Source organism: Nomascus leucogenys, chromosome 6, assembly GCF_006542625.1.
Source record: "Nomascus leucogenys isolate Asia chromosome 6, Asia_NLE_v1, whole genome shotgun sequence".
In the NCBI taxonomy this organism is placed as follows: Eukaryota; Metazoa; Chordata; class Mammalia; order Primates; family Hylobatidae; genus Nomascus; species Nomascus leucogenys.
In genome coordinates, this window is record NC_044386.1 from 106,066,600 (window position 1) to 106,084,077 (window position 17,478).

The following is a 17,478-nucleotide window of genomic DNA, read 5'->3' on the forward strand; positions in this document are numbered from 1 at the left end:
TGGGAGTTCTGCCACCTAGGAGATCTCCTTGATGATAAGGGCAATAAGGGAATGTGTGGATGTGAGACATGTGTGTGAGAGTGAGTGAGTGTATATGCGACAGTGAATGTGGATGTGAGGTCGTATGTGCACCAGAAAGATCATCTAAATAAAACACTATCACACCATCCAGATAAAAAGGCATTGAAACTATTGTCTATTTAAGGTGTTTTAATATATGATAGTGAAGTCTTCCATCAAGTTGTCATAATTTTGTGACCAAGTTAATAAAATGTCTGTGTTATCATCATGTGGATAATATGTATTTATGGTGCAGAGTGGGGAAGAAAGGGAAAAAGAAAGATTGGGGTGTAGGTGAGGAGGATATACAATGAAGCTATTTTGTCACAAATTTTATTCTCTCAGAAGACTTTTTATTTCAAACAGATATTACAGTATAAAAGCCTGTTGTGATGGGCTAAAGCATTTGAAATAAACATTGCACAACTTTCAAATGTGCTGTTAGAGGTTTCCACTAGAGAGGAACAAAGGAGGTGTAAAAAAATCCTTACTTGAGGAATTGCAGCCCTGAGCATGGGCATACAAAATGACGATTTGTGTTTAAGTGGTGCTGAAAAGCCAAATGTACGGGAACAGATTAGTACTTTATCAATTGCAAAGTTAGGCGCAAACACACAGTGAAAGGACTACATGAAAACCAGGATGAGAATTCAGAGGACTCGGGTTGCCACTCAAACTTGGGTTTTTGGATGCCTTTAGCTTAAATTGACGATGTTGCCTCATATCCTTTACAATTACAGAAAATGGAATTGGAAAAGAATCATGGGATCTTTATTAATACATTTAGGCTGCTTTATGATTTCATCAGTGTTTTAAATTTTCCTTTATAATTAATGTGTGTTTTCATACGAGGAAAAGTGTTTACTTATTTATTTTACTAATCTACCTCCTACTGCACGTAGTACCCTGTGTACTTTCTATATATTTTCAAGTAAAATAGCATGCCATGTCTTACTGGAACAGCATGAGTAAAAGCACATGAATATAAGGAAATAAAATTCATTTTAGTGGGTAAAAATAATCATTCAGAACCTTACTATATGCAAAGCACTGGACTAGGAATAAAACATGAGACATGGAGTATAACCATTCCATCAAAAAGACTTATGGGACACCTATTATATTCTAGCCTTTCTGTTGCATGCTATATACATGATTTAATTTAATCTTTATAACAAACCAATGAAGATGGTACATTATTATAGACAGATAAGAAAAATTGAAGCATTATTTTTCAGACTATAAAAGCCATGTGTTTTCAATTATGTAAAATTTTGATGAGCACCTAAGATGTGCTAAGTACATTATGCATTATACATGCTCTCTCAATTATGTAAAATTCACTGAGGATTACAATTTTACTGATGAAGGAAATGAGATTCAAATAGAATAAATAACTTTGTAGTCACAGAACAGCAATTTATTTACTTATTTACTTTTTACATATGATTATTTATTTATCCATTTATTATGAATCTTTACCTTGCTTTTAAGGCTGAAAACTAAGTTCATCTGTTGGTATTCCTTTTTAAGGTATTTGACAAATTTTGGAAGTGTTTTGACACCTCCAAAGAGCAATAGACTGTATCATGTAGCTTAGGTAATTGAAGATAATATTAATAGAGAAGCATATGCTATCTAAAAAACATCTAGTATGAAATAAAACAAAATTTCTGAGTTTTGAAGTTTTCTAAGTATAATAATTATAAATAACTGTCATAGAAAGTAATATTTATATCATCAATTTTATCTTAAGTGCTTTTTAAAAAATAAATTCAACTTTTATTTTGGATGCAGGGGATACATGTGCATGTTTGTTACCTGGGTATACTGTGTGATACTGAGGTCTGAGGTATTGGTCACATCACCCAGCTGCTGAGCATCATACACAATGTTTTCTCAACCCTCTAGTAGTCCCCAGCATCTACTATTGCAACTTTATGTCCCTGAGTAACCATTTTTAGCTCCCACTTGTAAGTGAGAAAATGTGGTATTTGACTTTCTGTTCCTGCCTTAATTTGTTTAGGATAATGGCCCCAAGCTGCATCCCCATTGCTGCCAAAGGTGTCATTTTTTTCTTTTTATGGCTGCATAGTATTCCATGGTGTATATGTACCCCATTTTCTTTATTCAATCCATTGTTGATGGGCACCTAGGTTGTTTCTTTCTACTGTGAAGAGTGCAGAACAGCAATTTAAATGCAAGTCTGTCTGGCTTCAAATTGTGTACTTTATTATTATTATTATTATTATAATACTTTAAGTTTTAGGGTACATGTGCACAACATGCAGGTTTGTTACATATATATACATGTGTCATGTTCGTGTGCTGCACCCATTAACTCGTCATTTACATTAGGCATATCTCCTAATGCTGTCTCTCCCCCCTGCCCCCACTCCACAACACACCCCAGTGTGTGATGTTCCCCTTCTTGTGTCCATGTGTTCTCATTGTTCAATTCCCACCTATGAGTGAGAACATGCAGTGTTTGGTTTTTTCTCCTTGCGAGAGTTTGCTGAGAATGATGGTTTCCAGCTTCATCCATGTCCCTACAAAGGACATGAACTCATCATTTTTTATGGCTGCATACTATTCCATGGTGTACATGTGCCACATTTTCTTAATCCAGTCTATCACTGTTGGACATTTGGGTTGGTTCCAAGTCTTTGCTATTGTGAATAGTGCCTCAATAAACATACATGTGCATGTGTCTTTATAGCAGCATGATTTATAATCCTTTGGGTATATACCCAGTAATGGGATGGCTGAGTCAAATGCTACTTCTACTTCTAGATCCCTGAGGAATTGCCACACAGACTTACTTCCACAATGGTTGAACTAGTTGACAGTCCCACCAACAGTGTAAAAGTGTTCCTACTTCTCCCCGTCCTCTCCAGCACCTGTTGTTCCCTGACTTTTTAATGATTGCCATTTTAACTGGTGTGAAATGGTATCTCATTATGGTTTTGATTTGCATTTCTCTGATGGCCAGTGATGATGAGCATTTTTTTCATGTGTCTTTTGGCTGCATAAATATCTTCTTTTGAGAAGTGTCTGTTCATATCCTTTGCCCACTTTCTGATTGGGTTGTTTGTTTTTTTCTTGTAAATTTGTTTGAGTTCTTTGTAGATTCTGGATATTAGCCATTTGTCAGATGACTAGATTGCAAAAATTTCCTCCATTCTGTAGGTTGCCTGTTCACTCTCATGGTAGTTTCTTTTGCTGTGCAGAAACTCTTTAGTTTAATTAGATCACATTTGTCAATTTCGGCTTCTGTTGCCATTGCTTTCGGTGTTTGAGACATGAAGTCCTTGCCCATGCCTATGTCCTGAATGCTATTGCCTACGTTTTCTTCTAGGGTTTTTATGGTTTTCGGTCTAACATTTAAGTCTTTAATCCATCTTGAATTAATTTTTGTATAAGGTATAAGGTAGGGATCCAGTTTCAGCTTTCTACATATGGCTAGCCAGTTTTCCCAGATCCTTTCCCCATTTCTTGTTTTTGTCAGGTTTGTCAAAGATCAGATAGTTGTAGATGTGTGGTATTATTTGTGAGGGCTCTGTTCTGTTCCATTGGTCCATGTCTCTGTTTTGGTACCAGTACCATGCTATTTTGGTTACTGTAGCCTTGTAGTAGAGTTTGAAGTCAGGTAGCATGATGCCTCCAGCTTTGTTCTTTTGGCTTAGGATTGACTTGGCAATGCGGGCTCTTTTTTGGTTCCATATGAACTTTAAAGTAGTTTTTTCCAATTCTGTGAAGAAAGTCATTGGTAGTTTGATGGGGATGGCATTGAATCTATAAATTACCTTGGGCAGTATGGCCATTTTCACGATATTGATTCTCCCTACCCATGAGCATGGAATGTTCTTCCATTTGTTTGTATCCTCTTTTATTTCATTGAGCAGTGGTCTGTAGTTCTCCTTGAAGAGGTCCTTCACATCCCTTGTAAGTTGGATTCCTAGGTATTTTATTCCCCTTGAAGCAATTGTGAATGGGAGTTCACTCATGATTTGGTTCTCTGTTTGCCTGTTATTGGTGTGTAAGAATGCTTGTGATTTTTGCACATCGATTTTGTATCCTGATACTTTGCTGAAGTTGCTTATTAGCTTAAAGAGATTTTGGGCTGAGACAATGGGGTTTTCTAGATATACAATGATGTCATCTGCAAACAGGGACAATTTAACTTCCTCTTTTCCTAATTGAATGCATTTTATTTCCTTCTCCTGCCAGATTGCCCTTGCCAGAACTTCCAACACTATATTGAATAGGAGTGGTGAGAGAGGGCATCCCTGTCTTGTGCCAGTTTTCAAAGGGAATGCTTCCAGTTTTTGCCCATTCAGTATGATATTGGCTGTTGGTTTGTCATAGATAGCTCTTATTATTTTGAGATACATCCCATCAATACCTAATTTATTGAGAGTTTTTAGCATGAAGGGTTGTTGAATTTTGTCAAAGGCCTTTCCTGCATCTATTGAGATAATCATGTGGTTTTTGTCATTGGTTCTGTTTATATGCTGGATTACATCGATTGATTTGTGTATGTTGAACCAGCCTTGCATCCCAGGGATGAAGCCCACTTGATCATGGTGGATAAGCTTTTTGATGTGCTGCTGGATTCGGTTCGCCAGTATTTTATGGAGGATTTTTGCATCAATGTTCATCAGGGATATTGTTCTAAAATTCTCTTTTTTTGTTGTGTCTCTGCCAGGCTTTGGTATCAGGATGATGCTGGCCTCATAAGATGAGTTAGGGAGGATTCCCTCTTTTTCTACTGATTGGAATATTTTTAGAAGGAATGGTACCAGCTCCTCCTTGTACCTCTAGTAGAATTCGGCTGTGGATCCATCTGGTCCTCGACTTTTTTTGGTTGGTAAGCTATTAATTATTGCCTCAATTTCAGAGCCTGTTACTGGTCTATTCAGAGATTCAGCTCTTCCTGGTTTAGTCTTGGGAGGGTGTATGTGTCGAGAAATCTATCCATTTCTTCTAGATTTTCAAGGTTATTTGTGTAGAGGTGTTTATAGTATTCTCTGATGGTAGTTTGTATTTCTGTGGGATTGGTGGTGATATCCCCTTTAGCATTTTTTATTGTGTATGTTTGATTCTTCTCTCTTTTCTTCTTTATTAGTCTTGCTAGTGGTCTATCAATTTTGTTGATCTTTTCAAAAAACCAGCTCCTGGATTCACTGATTTTTTGAACGGTTTTTTATGTCTCTATCTCCTTCAGTTCTGTTCTGATCTTAGTTATTTCTTGCCTTCTGCTAGCTTTTGAATGTGTTTGCTCTTGCTTCTCTAGTTCTTTTAATTGTGATGTTATGGTGTCAATTTTAGATCTTTCCTACTTTCTCTTGTGGACATTTAGTGCTATAAATTTCCCTCTACCCATTGCTTTAAATGTGTCCCAGAAATTCTGGTATGTTGTGTCTTTGTTCTCATTGGTTTCAAAGAACATCTTTATGTCTTCCTTCATTTCATTATGTACTCAGTAGTCATTCAGGAGCAGGTTATTCAGTTTCCATGTAGTTGAGCGGTTTTGAGTGATTTCTTAATCCTGAGTTCTAGTTTGTTTGCACTGTGGTTGAGAGACAGTTTGTTATAATTTCTGTTCTTTTACATTTGCTTTACTTCCAACTATGTGGTCAATTTTGGAATAAGTGAGGTGTGGTGCTGAGAAGAATGTATATTCTGTTGATTTGGGGTGGAGAGTTCTGTAGATGTCTATTAGGTCTGCTTGGTGCAGAGCTGAGTTCAATTCCTGGATATCCTTGTTAACTTTCTGTCTCGTTGATCTGTCTCATGTTGACAGTCGGGTGTTAAAGTCTCCCATTATTACTGTGTGGGAGTCTAAGTCTCTTTGTAGGTCTCTAAGGACTTGCTTTATGAATCTGGGTGCTCCTGTATTGGGTGAATATATATTTAGGATAGTTAGCTCTTCTTGTTGAATTGATCCCTTTACATTATTATGTAATGGCCTTGTCTCTTTTGATCTTTGTTGGTTTAAAGTCTGTTTTATCAGAGACTAGGATTACAACCCCTGCTTTTTTTTTTGCTTTCCATTTGCTTGGCAGATCTTCCTCCATCCCTTTATTTTGAGCCTATGTGTGTCTCTGCACATGAGATGGGTTTCCTGAATACAGCACACTGATGGGTCTTGACTCTATCCAATTTGTCAATCTGTGTCTTTTAATTGGAGCATTTAGCCCATATACATTTAAGGTTAATATTGTTATGTGTGAATTTGATCCTGTCATTATGATGTTAGCTAGTTATTTTGCTAGTTAGTTGATACAGTTTCTTCCTAGCCTCGATGGTCTTTACCATTTGGCATGTTTTTGCAGTGGCTAGTACTGGTTGTTCCTTTCCATGTTTAGTGCTTCCTTCAGGAGCTCTTGTAGGGCAGGCCTGGTGTTGACAAAATCTCTCAGCATTTGCTTGTCTGTAAAGTATTTTATTTCTCCTTCACTTATGAAGCTTAGTTTGGCTGGGTATGAAATTCTGGGTTGAAAATTCTTTTCTTTAAGAATGTTGAATATTGGCCCCCACTCTCTTCTGGCTTGTAGAGTTTCTGCCGAGAGATCAGCTGTTAGTCTGATGGGCTTCTCTTTGTGGGTAACCCGACCTTTCTCTCTGGCTGCCCTTAACATTTTTTCCTTCATTTCAACTTTGGTGAATCTGACAATTATGTGTCTTGGAGTTACTCTTCTCGAGGAGTATCTTTGTGGAATTCTCTGTATTTCCTGAATGTAAATGTTGGCCTGCCTTGCTAGATTGGGGAAGTTCTCCTGGATAATATCCTGCAGAGTGTTTTTCAACTTGGTTCCATTCTCCCTGTCACTTTCAGGTACACCAATCAGATGTAGATTTGGTCTTTTCACATAGTCCCATTTTTCTTGGAGGCTTTGTTCATTTCTTTTTATTCTTTTTTTCTCTAAACTTCCCTTCTCGCTTCATTTCATTCATTTGATCTTCCATCACTGATAACCTTTCTTCCAGTTGATCAAATCGGCTACTGAAGCTTGTGCATTTGTCACGTAGTTCTCGTGCCATGGTTTTCAGCTCCATCAGGTCCTTTAAGGACTTCTCTGCATTGGTTATTCTAGTTAGCCATTTGTCTGATCTTTTTTTCAAGTTTTTTAACTTCTTTGCCATGGGTTCAAACTTCCTCCTTTAGCTAGGAGAAGTTTGATCGTCTGAAGACTTCTTCTCTCAACTTGTCAAAGTCATCCTCTGTCCAGCTTTTTTCTGTTGCTGGTGAGGAGCTGTGTTCCTTTGAAGGAGGAGAGGTGCTCTGATTTTTATAATTTTCAGTTTTTCTGTTCTGTTTTTTCCCCATCTTTGTGGTTTTATCTACCTTTGGTCTTTGATGATTGTGATGTACAGATGGGGTTTAGGTGTGGATGTCCTTTCTGTTTGTTCGTTTTCCTTCTAACAGTCAGGACCCTCGGCTGCAGCTCTGTTGGAGTTTGCCAGAGGTCCACTCCAGACTCTGCTTGCCTCAGTATCAGCAGCGGAGGCTGCAGAACAGTGAATATTGGTGAACAGCAAATGTTGCTGCCTGATCATTCCTCTGGAAGTTTTGTCTCAGAGGAGTACCCAGCCATGTGAGGTGTCAGTCTGCCCCTACTGGGGAGTGCCTCCCAGTTAGGCTACTTGGGGGTCAGGGACCCACTTGAGGAGGCAGGCTGTCTGTTCTCAGATCTCAAGCTGCATGCTGGGAGAACCACCAGTATCTTCAACCTGTCAGACAGGGACATTTAAGTCTGCAGAGGTTTCTGCTGCCTTTTGTTTGGCTATGCCCTGCCCCCAGAGATGGAGTCTACAGAGGCAGGCAGGCATCCTTGAGCTGAGGTGGGCTTCAAACTTCCTGGCTGCTTTGTTTACCTACTCAAGCCTTAGCAATTGTGGGTGCCCCTCCCCCAGCCTCGCTGCCACTTTGCAGTTTGATCTGAGAGTGCTGTGCTAGCAATGAGTGAGGCTCCGTGGGTGTAGGACCCTCTGAGCCAGGAGCGGGATATAATCTTCTGGTGTGCCATTTGCTAAGACCGTCGGAAAAGAGCAGTATTAGGGTGGGAGTGACCTGATTTTCCAGGTGCGGTCTGTCACCCCTTTCCTTGGCTAGGAAAGGGAATTCCTTCACCCCTTGTGCTCTCTGGGTGAGGCGATGCCTCACCCTGCTTCGGCTCACACCCGGTGCACTGCACCCACTGTCTGACAATCCCCAGTGAGATGAACCCAGTACCTCAGTTGGAAATGCAGAAATCATTCATCTTCTATGTTGCTCACGCTGGGAGCTGTAGACTGGAGCTGTTCCTATTTGGCCATCTTGGAATCCTTTTTTAAATTTAAAATCACTGGTTGATAATTTAGAATTTGGAAGAGGGAATCAGGGTAGAAAGAGGGGAAAAGGAAGAAAAAGGAGATACAGCATGTATTAAAAATGAGAGATTATATATTTACATTTATATTGCACACTTCCAAGTAGCATCCCTGGGCATCTGAAATTACCTGTGGCTCTTATTTTGAGAATCAACTTAATGACCATTCCAGGAGGTACGTAAGAGCACCAGTCCCCAATCAATGAAATTAAAAGCAAGTAGAAAGTGAGAAAATGATGCAAAACATTTGCAAACAATAAAAGTAAGATTATGGGTGTTCTTTCTTCTTCCTTTATCTGTGTATTTTCTAATTATTAACTTGAAATTAGTGAGCATGTATGGATTTTAAAATAAAAGGAAAAATGTTACTTGAAAGAATGGTGACAGTAGATGCAAATCAATCTTATTTTGATATTGACCAAGTATAGCAATGTCTGGCTTGACAACCCTTATTCACTAGACTTGTATTTGGGTGAGAAAAAAATATAAATAACCCTAATCTTCAATAAAAGCAGAGAGTAATTCTTGCCACCAGTGTATGGCCTAGGGAATATGATGGCAAGCCCCCAAAATAGAGTTCTTCAGGTGACTTGAGCAACAACAGCATCATTTTTAGAAGTGAATGCCTTCCCAAGGGGGTTATGTTGAAGGGTCTAAGATTATCTTGGAGCTCTCAAGTCTGTTAAACATCTGTCACAGTACATTACAGCTTCACCCAGTTGTCTACAGAACCAAAAAGAAGAAGAGTTTAAAAGCAAGTGGAAAACACTGACAGACTTGAACTTTGAAATACCTTCTCCTATTGGTTGCTAAAGCACCATATTCACCTGATTTCTTTTCATTATTATTATTATTATTATTGTTATTATTATACTTTAAGTTCTAAGGTACATGAGCACAACGTGCAGGTTTGATACATAGGTATACATGTGCCATGTTGATTTGCTGCACCCATCAACTCATCATTTACATTAGGTATTTCTCCTAATGCTATCCCTCCCCCAGTCCCCCACCCCACAACAGGCCCTGGTGTGTGATGTTCCCCACCCTGTGTCCAAGTGATCTAATTGTTCAATTCCCACCTACGAGTGAGAACATGCGGTGTTTGGTTTTCTGTCCTTGTGATAGTTCGCTGAGAATGATAGTTTCCAGATTCATCCATGTCCCTGCAAAGGAAATGAACTCATCCTTTTTTATGGTTGCATAGTATTCCATGGTGTATATATGCCAGATTTTCTTAATCCAGTCTATCACTGATGGACATTTGGGTTGGTTCCAAGTTTTGCTATTGTGAATAGTGCTGTAATAAACATACGTGTGCATGTGTCTTTATGGTAGCATGATTTATAATCCTTTGGATATATAGCCAGTAATGGGATTGCTGGGTCAAATGGTAATTCTAGATCCTTGAGGAATCACCACACTGTCTTCCACAATGGTTGAACTAATTTACACTCCCACCAACAGTGTAAAAGAGTTCCTATTTCTCCACATCCTCTCCAGCATCTGTTGTTTCCTGACTTTTTAATAATTGCCATTCTAACTGGCATGAGGTGGTATCTCATTGTGGTTTTGATTTGCATTTCTCTGATGACCAGTGATGATGAGCATTTTTTCATGTGTCTGCTGGCTGCATATATGTCTTCTTTTGAGAAGTGTCTGTTAATAACCTTTCCCACTTTTTGATGGGGTTGTTTTTTTCTTGTAAATTTGTTTGAGTTCACTGTAGATTCTGGATATTAGCCCTTTGTCAGATGGGTAGATTGCAAAATTTTTCTCCCATTCTGTAGGTTGCCTGTTCACTCTGATGGTAGTTTCTTTTGCCATGCAGAAGCTCTTTAGTTTAATTAGATCCCATTTGTCTATTTTGGCTTCTGTTGTCATTGCTTTTGGTGTTTTAGACATGAAGTCTTTGCCCATGCCTATGTCCTGAATGCTATTGCGTAGGTTTTCTTCTAGGGTTTTTATGGTTTTAGGTGTAACATATAAGTCTTTAATCCATCTTGAATTAATTTTTGTATAAGGTGTAAGGAAGGGATCCAGTTTCAGCTTTCTACATATGGCTAGCCAGTTTTCCCAGCACCATTTATTAAATAGGGAATCCTTTCCCTATTTCTTGTTTTTGTCAGGTTTGTCAAAGATCAGATGGTTGTAGATGTGTGGTGTTATTTCTGAGGCCTCTCTTCTGTTCTATTGGTCTATATCTCTGTTGTGGTACCAGTACCATGCTGTTTTGGTTACTGTAGCCTTGTAGTATAGTTTGAAGTCACGTACAGTGATGCCTCCAGCTTTGTTCTTTTGGCTTAGGATTGTCTTGGCAATGTGAGATTTTTTTTTTTTTTTGGTTCCATACAAACTTTAAAGTAGTTTTTTTTTTTCAATTCTGTGAAGAAAGTCATTGGTAGCTTAATGGGGATGGCATTAAATCTATAAATTACTTTGGGCAGCATGGCCATTTTCACGATATTGATTCTTCCTATCCATGAACATGGAATATTCTTCCATTTGTTTGTGTCCTCTTTTATTTCGTTGAGCAGTGGTTTGTAGTTCTCCTTGAAGAGGTCCTTCACATCCCTTGTAAGTTGGATTCCTAGGTATTTTATTCTCTTTGTAGCAATTGTGAATGGGAGTTCACTCATGATTTGGCTCTCTGTCTGTTAATGGTGTATAGAAATGCTTGTGATTTTTGCACATTGATTTTGTATCCTGAGAATTGGCTGAAGTTACTTATCAGGTTAAGGAGATTTTGGGCTGAGACAATCAGGTTTTCTAAAGTTACATGATGTCATCTGCAAACAGGGACAATTTGACTTCCTCATTTCCTAATTGAATACACTTTATTTCTTTCTCTTGCCTGATTGCCCTGGCCAGAACTTCCAACACTATGTTGAATAGGAATGGTGAGAGAGGGCATCTTTGTCTTGTGCCAGTTTTCAAAGGGAATGCTTCCAGTTTTTGCTCATTCAGTATGCTATTGGCTGTGGGTTTGTCATAAATAGCTCTTATTATTTTGAGATATGTTCCAACAATACCTAGTTTATTGAGAGTTTTTAACATGAAGTGCTCTTGAATTTTGTCAAAGGCCTTTTCTGCATCTATTGAGATAATCATGTGGTTTTTGTCTTTGGTTCTGTTTATGTGATCGATTATGTTTATTGATTTGCGTATGTTGAACCAGCCTTGCTTCTGAGGGATGAAGCCAACTTGATCGTGATGGATAAGCTTTTTGATGTGCTGCTGGATTTAGTTTGCCAGTATTTTATTGAGGATTTTTGCATCAATGTTCATCAGGGATATTGTTCTAAAATTCTCTTTTTTTGTTGTGTCTCTGCCAGGCTTTGGTATCAGGATGATGTTGGCCTCATAAAATGAGTTAGGGAGGTTTCCCTCTTTTTCTATTAATTGGAATAGTTTCAGAAGGAATGGTCCCAGCTCCTCTTTGTACCTCTGGTAGAATTTGGCTGTGAATCCATCTGGTCCTGGACTTTTTTTGGTTGGTAGGCTATTAATTATTGCCTCAATTTCAGAGCCTGTTATTGGTCTATTCAGAGATTCAACTTCTTCCTGGTTTAGTCTTGGGACGGTGTATTTGTTGAGGAATTTATCCATTTCTTCTAGTTTTTCTAGTTTATTTGCATAGAGGTGTTTATAGTATTCTCTGATGGTAGTTTGTATTTCTGTGGGATTGGTGGTGATATCACCTTTATCATTTTTTTGCATATATTTGATTCTTCTCTCTTTTCTTCTTTATTAGTCTTGCTAGCAGTCTATCAATTTTGTTGATCTTTTCAAAAAACCAGCTCCTAGATTCATTGATTTTTGAGGGGTTTTCTGTGTCTCTGTCTCTTTGAGTTCTGCTCTGATGTTAGTTATTTCTTGTGTTTTGCTAGCTTTTGAATTTGTTTGCTCTTGCTTCTCTAGTTCTTTTAATTGTGAGGTTAGGGCGTCGATTTTAGATCTTTGCCTCTCTTGTGGACATTTAGGGCTATAAATTTCCCTCTACACACTGCTTTAAATGTGTCCTAGAGATTCTGGTATGTTGTGTCTTTTTTCTCATTGGTTTCAAAGAACATCTTTATTTCTGCCTTCATTTCTTTATTTACCCAGTAGTCATTCAGGAGCAAGTTGTTCAGTTTCCATGTAGTTGTGCAGTTTTTAGTGAGTTTCTTAATCCTGAGTTCTAATTCGATTGCACTGTGGTCTGAGAGACAGTTTGTTGTGATTTCTGTTCTTTTACATTTGCTGAGGAGAGCTTTACTTCCAATTATGTGGTCAATTTTAGAATAAGTGTGATGTGGTGCTGAGAAGAATGTATATTCTGTTGACTTGGGGTGAAGAGTTCTGTAGATGTCTATTAGGTCTGCTTGTTGCAGAGCTGAGTTCAGGTCCTGGATATCCTTGTTAACTTTCTGTCTCATTGATATGTCTAATATTGACAGTGGGGTGTTAAAGTCTCCCATTATTATTGTGTGGGAGTCTTAGTCCCTTTGTAGGTCTCTAAGGACTTGCTTTATGAATCTGGGTGCTCCTGTATTGGGTGAATATATATTTAGGATAGTTAGCTCTTCTTGTTGAATTGATCTCTTTACCATTATGTAATGGCCTTCTTTGTCTCATTTGATCTTTGTTTGTTTAATGTCTGTTTTATCAGAGACTAGGATTGCAATCCCTGCTTGTTTTTTTTTTTGCTTTCCATGTGCTTGTTAGATCTTCCTCCATCCCTTTATTTTGAGCCTCTGTGCATCTCTGCATGTGAGATGGGTCTCCTGAATACAGCATACTAAAGGGTCTTGACTCTATGCAACTTGCCAGTCTCTGTCTTTTAATTGGGGCATTTAGTCTATTTACATTTAAGGTTAATATTGTTATGTGTGAATTTGATTCTGTCATTATGATTTTAGCTGGTTATTTTGCCCATTAATTGATGCAGTTTCTTCATAGCACTGATGATCTTTACAATTTGGCATGTTTTTGCAGTGGCTGATACCAGTTGTTTCTTTCCATGTTTAGTGCTTCCTTCAGGAGAAGCTCTTGTAAAGCTGGCCTGGTGGTGACAAAATCTCTCAGCATTTGCTTGTCTGAAAAAGATTTTATTTCTCCTTCACTTATGAAGCTTAGTTTGGCTGGATATGAAATTCTGGGTTGAAAATTCTTTTCTTTAAGAATGCTGAATATTGGCCCCCACTCTCTTCTGGCTTTTAGGGTTTCTGCCAAGAGATCAGCTGTTAGTCTGATGGGCTTCCCTTTGTGGGTAACTCAACCTTTCTCTCTGGCTGCCGTTAACACTTTTTCCTTCATTTCAACCTTGGAGAATATGACAATTATGTGTCATGGGGTTGCTCTTCTCGAGGAGTATCTTTGTGGCATTCTTTGTATTTCCTGAATTTGAATGTTGGCCTGCCTTTCTAGGTTGGGGAAGTTCTCCTGGTTAATATCCTGAAGAGTGTTTTCCAACTTGGTTCCATTCTCCTCATCACTTTCAGTTACACCAATCAAACATAGATTTTGTCTTTTCACATAATCCCGTATTTCTTGGAGGCTTTGCTCATTTCTTTTCACTCTTTTTTTCTCTAACATTATCTTCTCATTTAATTTCATTAATTTGATCTTCAATCACTGATACCCTTTCTTCTACTTGGTCAAATCGGCCATTGTAGCTTGTGCATGCATCACGAATTTCTCGTGCCATGGTTTTCAGCTCCATCAGGTCATTTAAGGTCTTCTCTACACTGTGTAGTCTAGTTAGCCATTCATCTAATATTTTTTCAAGGATGTTAGCTTCTTTGCGATGGGCTTGAACATCCTCCTTTAGCTTGGAGAAGTTTGTTATCACTGACCTTCTGAAGCCTACTTCTGTCAACTCATCAAAGTCATTCTCCATCCAGTCTGTTCCATTGCTGGGGAGGAGCTGTGATCCTTTGGAGGAGAAAAGGTGCTCTGATTTTTAGAATTTTCAGCTTTTCTTCACTGATTTCTCCCCATCTTTGTGGTTTGGTCTTTGATCTTTGATGTTGATGACCTACAGATGGGGTTTTGGTGTAGAGGACCTTTTGGTTGATGTTGATGCTATTCCTTTCTGTTTGTTAGTTTTCCTTCTAACAGTCAGGTCCCTCAGCTGCAGGTCTGTTGGGGTTTGCTGGAGTTCCACTCCAGACCCTGTTTGCCTGGGTATCACCAGCAGAGGCTGCAGAACAGCAAATATTGCTTCCTGATCCTTCCTCTGGAAGCTTCGTCCTAGAGGGGCAGCCACCTATGAGGTGTCTGTCAACCCCTACTGGGAGGTGTCTGCTAGTTAGGCTACACGGGGGTCAGGGACCCACTTGAGGAGGCAGTATGTCTGTTCTCAGAGCTCAAATGCAGTGCTGGGGGTACCATTGCTCTCTTCAGAGCTGTCAGACAGGGACATTTCAGTCTGCAGAAGTTGTCTGCTGCCTTTTGTTCAGCTATGCCCTGCCCTCAGAGGTGGAGTCTAGAGGCAGTAGGCCTTGTTGAGCTGTGGGGGGCTTTGCCCAGTTTGAGCTTCCAGGCTGCTTTGTTTACCTACTCAAGCCTCAGCAATGGTAGATGCCCCTTCCCTAGCCAGGCTGCCACCTCACAGATCGATCTCAGACTGCTGCGCTAGCAGTGAACAAGGCTCTGTGGGTGTAGGACCTGCTGAGCCAGGCATGGGAGAGAATTACCTTATGTGCTGGTTGCTAAGACCTTGGGAAAAGTGCAGTATTTGGGTGAGAGTGTCCTGTTTTTCTAGGTAGTCTGTTCCAGCTTCCCTTGGCTAGGAAAGGGAAATCCCCTGGCCCCTTGTGCTTCCCAGGTGAGGCAACACCCCAACCCTGCTTCAGCTCACCCTTCATGGGCTGTACCCACTGTCCAACCAGTCCCAATGAGATGAACCTGGTACCTCAGTTGGAAATGCAGAAATCACCCATCTTCTGCATTGATTATGCTGGGAGCTGCAGACCAGAGATATTCCTATTCAGCCATCTTTCACCTGATTTCTAACCTACTTCATTGGCTACTCCCTCTGGGTCTCAGTTAATGATGCTCCCTCCTTTCCCCGCAAGTCTCGATAGTTGAGCTTCTTGTGCTTAATCACTCTTTAAGTGACATCATCTAACCACATGCCTTTATAGTCAATCTATATGCAGAACATTACCACATTTATATTTCAACCTAGATTGCCCTGATGTTCAGGTCCTGACATCCAACTATCTACTGAATAGCTCCACATGGATAACTGTTACACATTTGAAACTTATTATGCCCAAAACCAAATCCCTGATCTTTCCTCCAACATATTCACTCATAATTTTCTTAATTTTATTTAAGGACAACTTTATATTTCTATTTACTGAGACTAAAAACATTGCAAAGTAATCCTTGATTCCTTTCTCTATTTCTCACACCATATCCCCAATCCCACCAACAAATCCTGTTGGTTCTACCTTCAAAACATAACCAGGAACCAGCAAGTACTAGTGTCTTTACCACCACACCCCTGGTCAAACTGCCACCATCTCACAGCTTGATAATAATGATATCCTCCTAACTGGTTACTCTGGTTCCAATGTTGCTAACCTAGAGTCAGTTCATAACATAGCAGCCATGTAATCATTTCAAAATGTAAGTTAAATTGTGTTCTAGCTCTGTTCAAGACTCACCAATGCCTTTTCATTTTACACAAAGTAAAGCAAAAATCTTTACTAGGATCTACCAGGTTGCTTAAAATCTCAACCTTCATTACTTTTATGACTTCCTTACCTATGACTCATCCTCAATCACTCTGGTCCAGCCACCTGGTCTTTTTGTTATACCTGAGCACTAAAGTCCCACTGCTACCTCAAGAATTTTGCACTTGCCATTCTTTGAGCTGGAAAAATAGTCTTTTCCACATAACTTATGCTACATTTCCCTTCCTCATTTGAGTGATGAATTTAATTTATATTCTACAAATGAAATGCTTATATTACTTTTAATGGCAAGAAGCACAGTTACTTTTGCACCAACCTAATAAAATGAAATAGACTCAGTAGCTAGCGATTTATTTTCTCATGAAAAGACACATGATGAGTTAGGAGTTTGGCAAGACTGATTTCACAAGATGCAGGTTACAAAGACCCCATTAATAAAACAGGATGCAGTAAAGAAGCCAGCCAAAATCCACCAAAACCAAGATGGTGACAAAAGTGACCTCTGGTCATCCTCACTGCTCATTAAATGTTAATTATGAGACATTAACATACTAAAGGAAACTCCCACCTGTGCCATGACAGTTTACAAATGCCATGGCAATCCAGAAATTACCTTATATGGCCTGAGAGGGGAAGGAACCCTCTGTTTTGGGAAACTCCAGCCTTTTTCCCAGAAAACTCATAAATTACCAACTCCTTGTTTAGCATATTATCAAGAAATAACCATAAAAATAGCCAGCAGCTATCAGGGCTGCTCTGCCTATGCAGCAGCCACCTTTTTATTCCTTTATTTTCTTAAAGAACTTGCTTTCACTTTACTCTGTTGGCTTGCTCTTGAATTTTTTTGCAAATCCAAGAACCCCCATGGCCTCCTGAGCTGAACCCCAATTTTGGAGTTTGCCTTGTGACAATCACATGAAAGTAAAGGTCTCTCTCTAATTCCAGACAAAACCTGGCCCATTCAACACCAGCCAGGTGCTGGAAGAATGACACGGAAATTATAACCTGAGATAAGTCAGTATCTTCCACACCCATGGAACTGGTCTCAGGAAGGAGAACTCATGGCTTCAAAAAACCTAAGCCTAAGGACTCTAGGAAATCATCTATCTGAATTTTACTTGAAGAGACCCTTAGCTCACTAATTTTAAATGGAAGCTCCAGTTTCCTTATTGGTGCAATTTCACTGTTGCATATCACAAACCAAGCATGTGAAGCAGCTCTCCTCTCACTCTTGAATGTGTTTCTTTTTATATTTCCTGCCATTTAGCATACTCAAATAACAAGAGAAATTGGTTTTATAGGAAAGCAGAGAAATATATGAAGAATAGTTAATGTAGGGTCAAACCCTTAAAGAG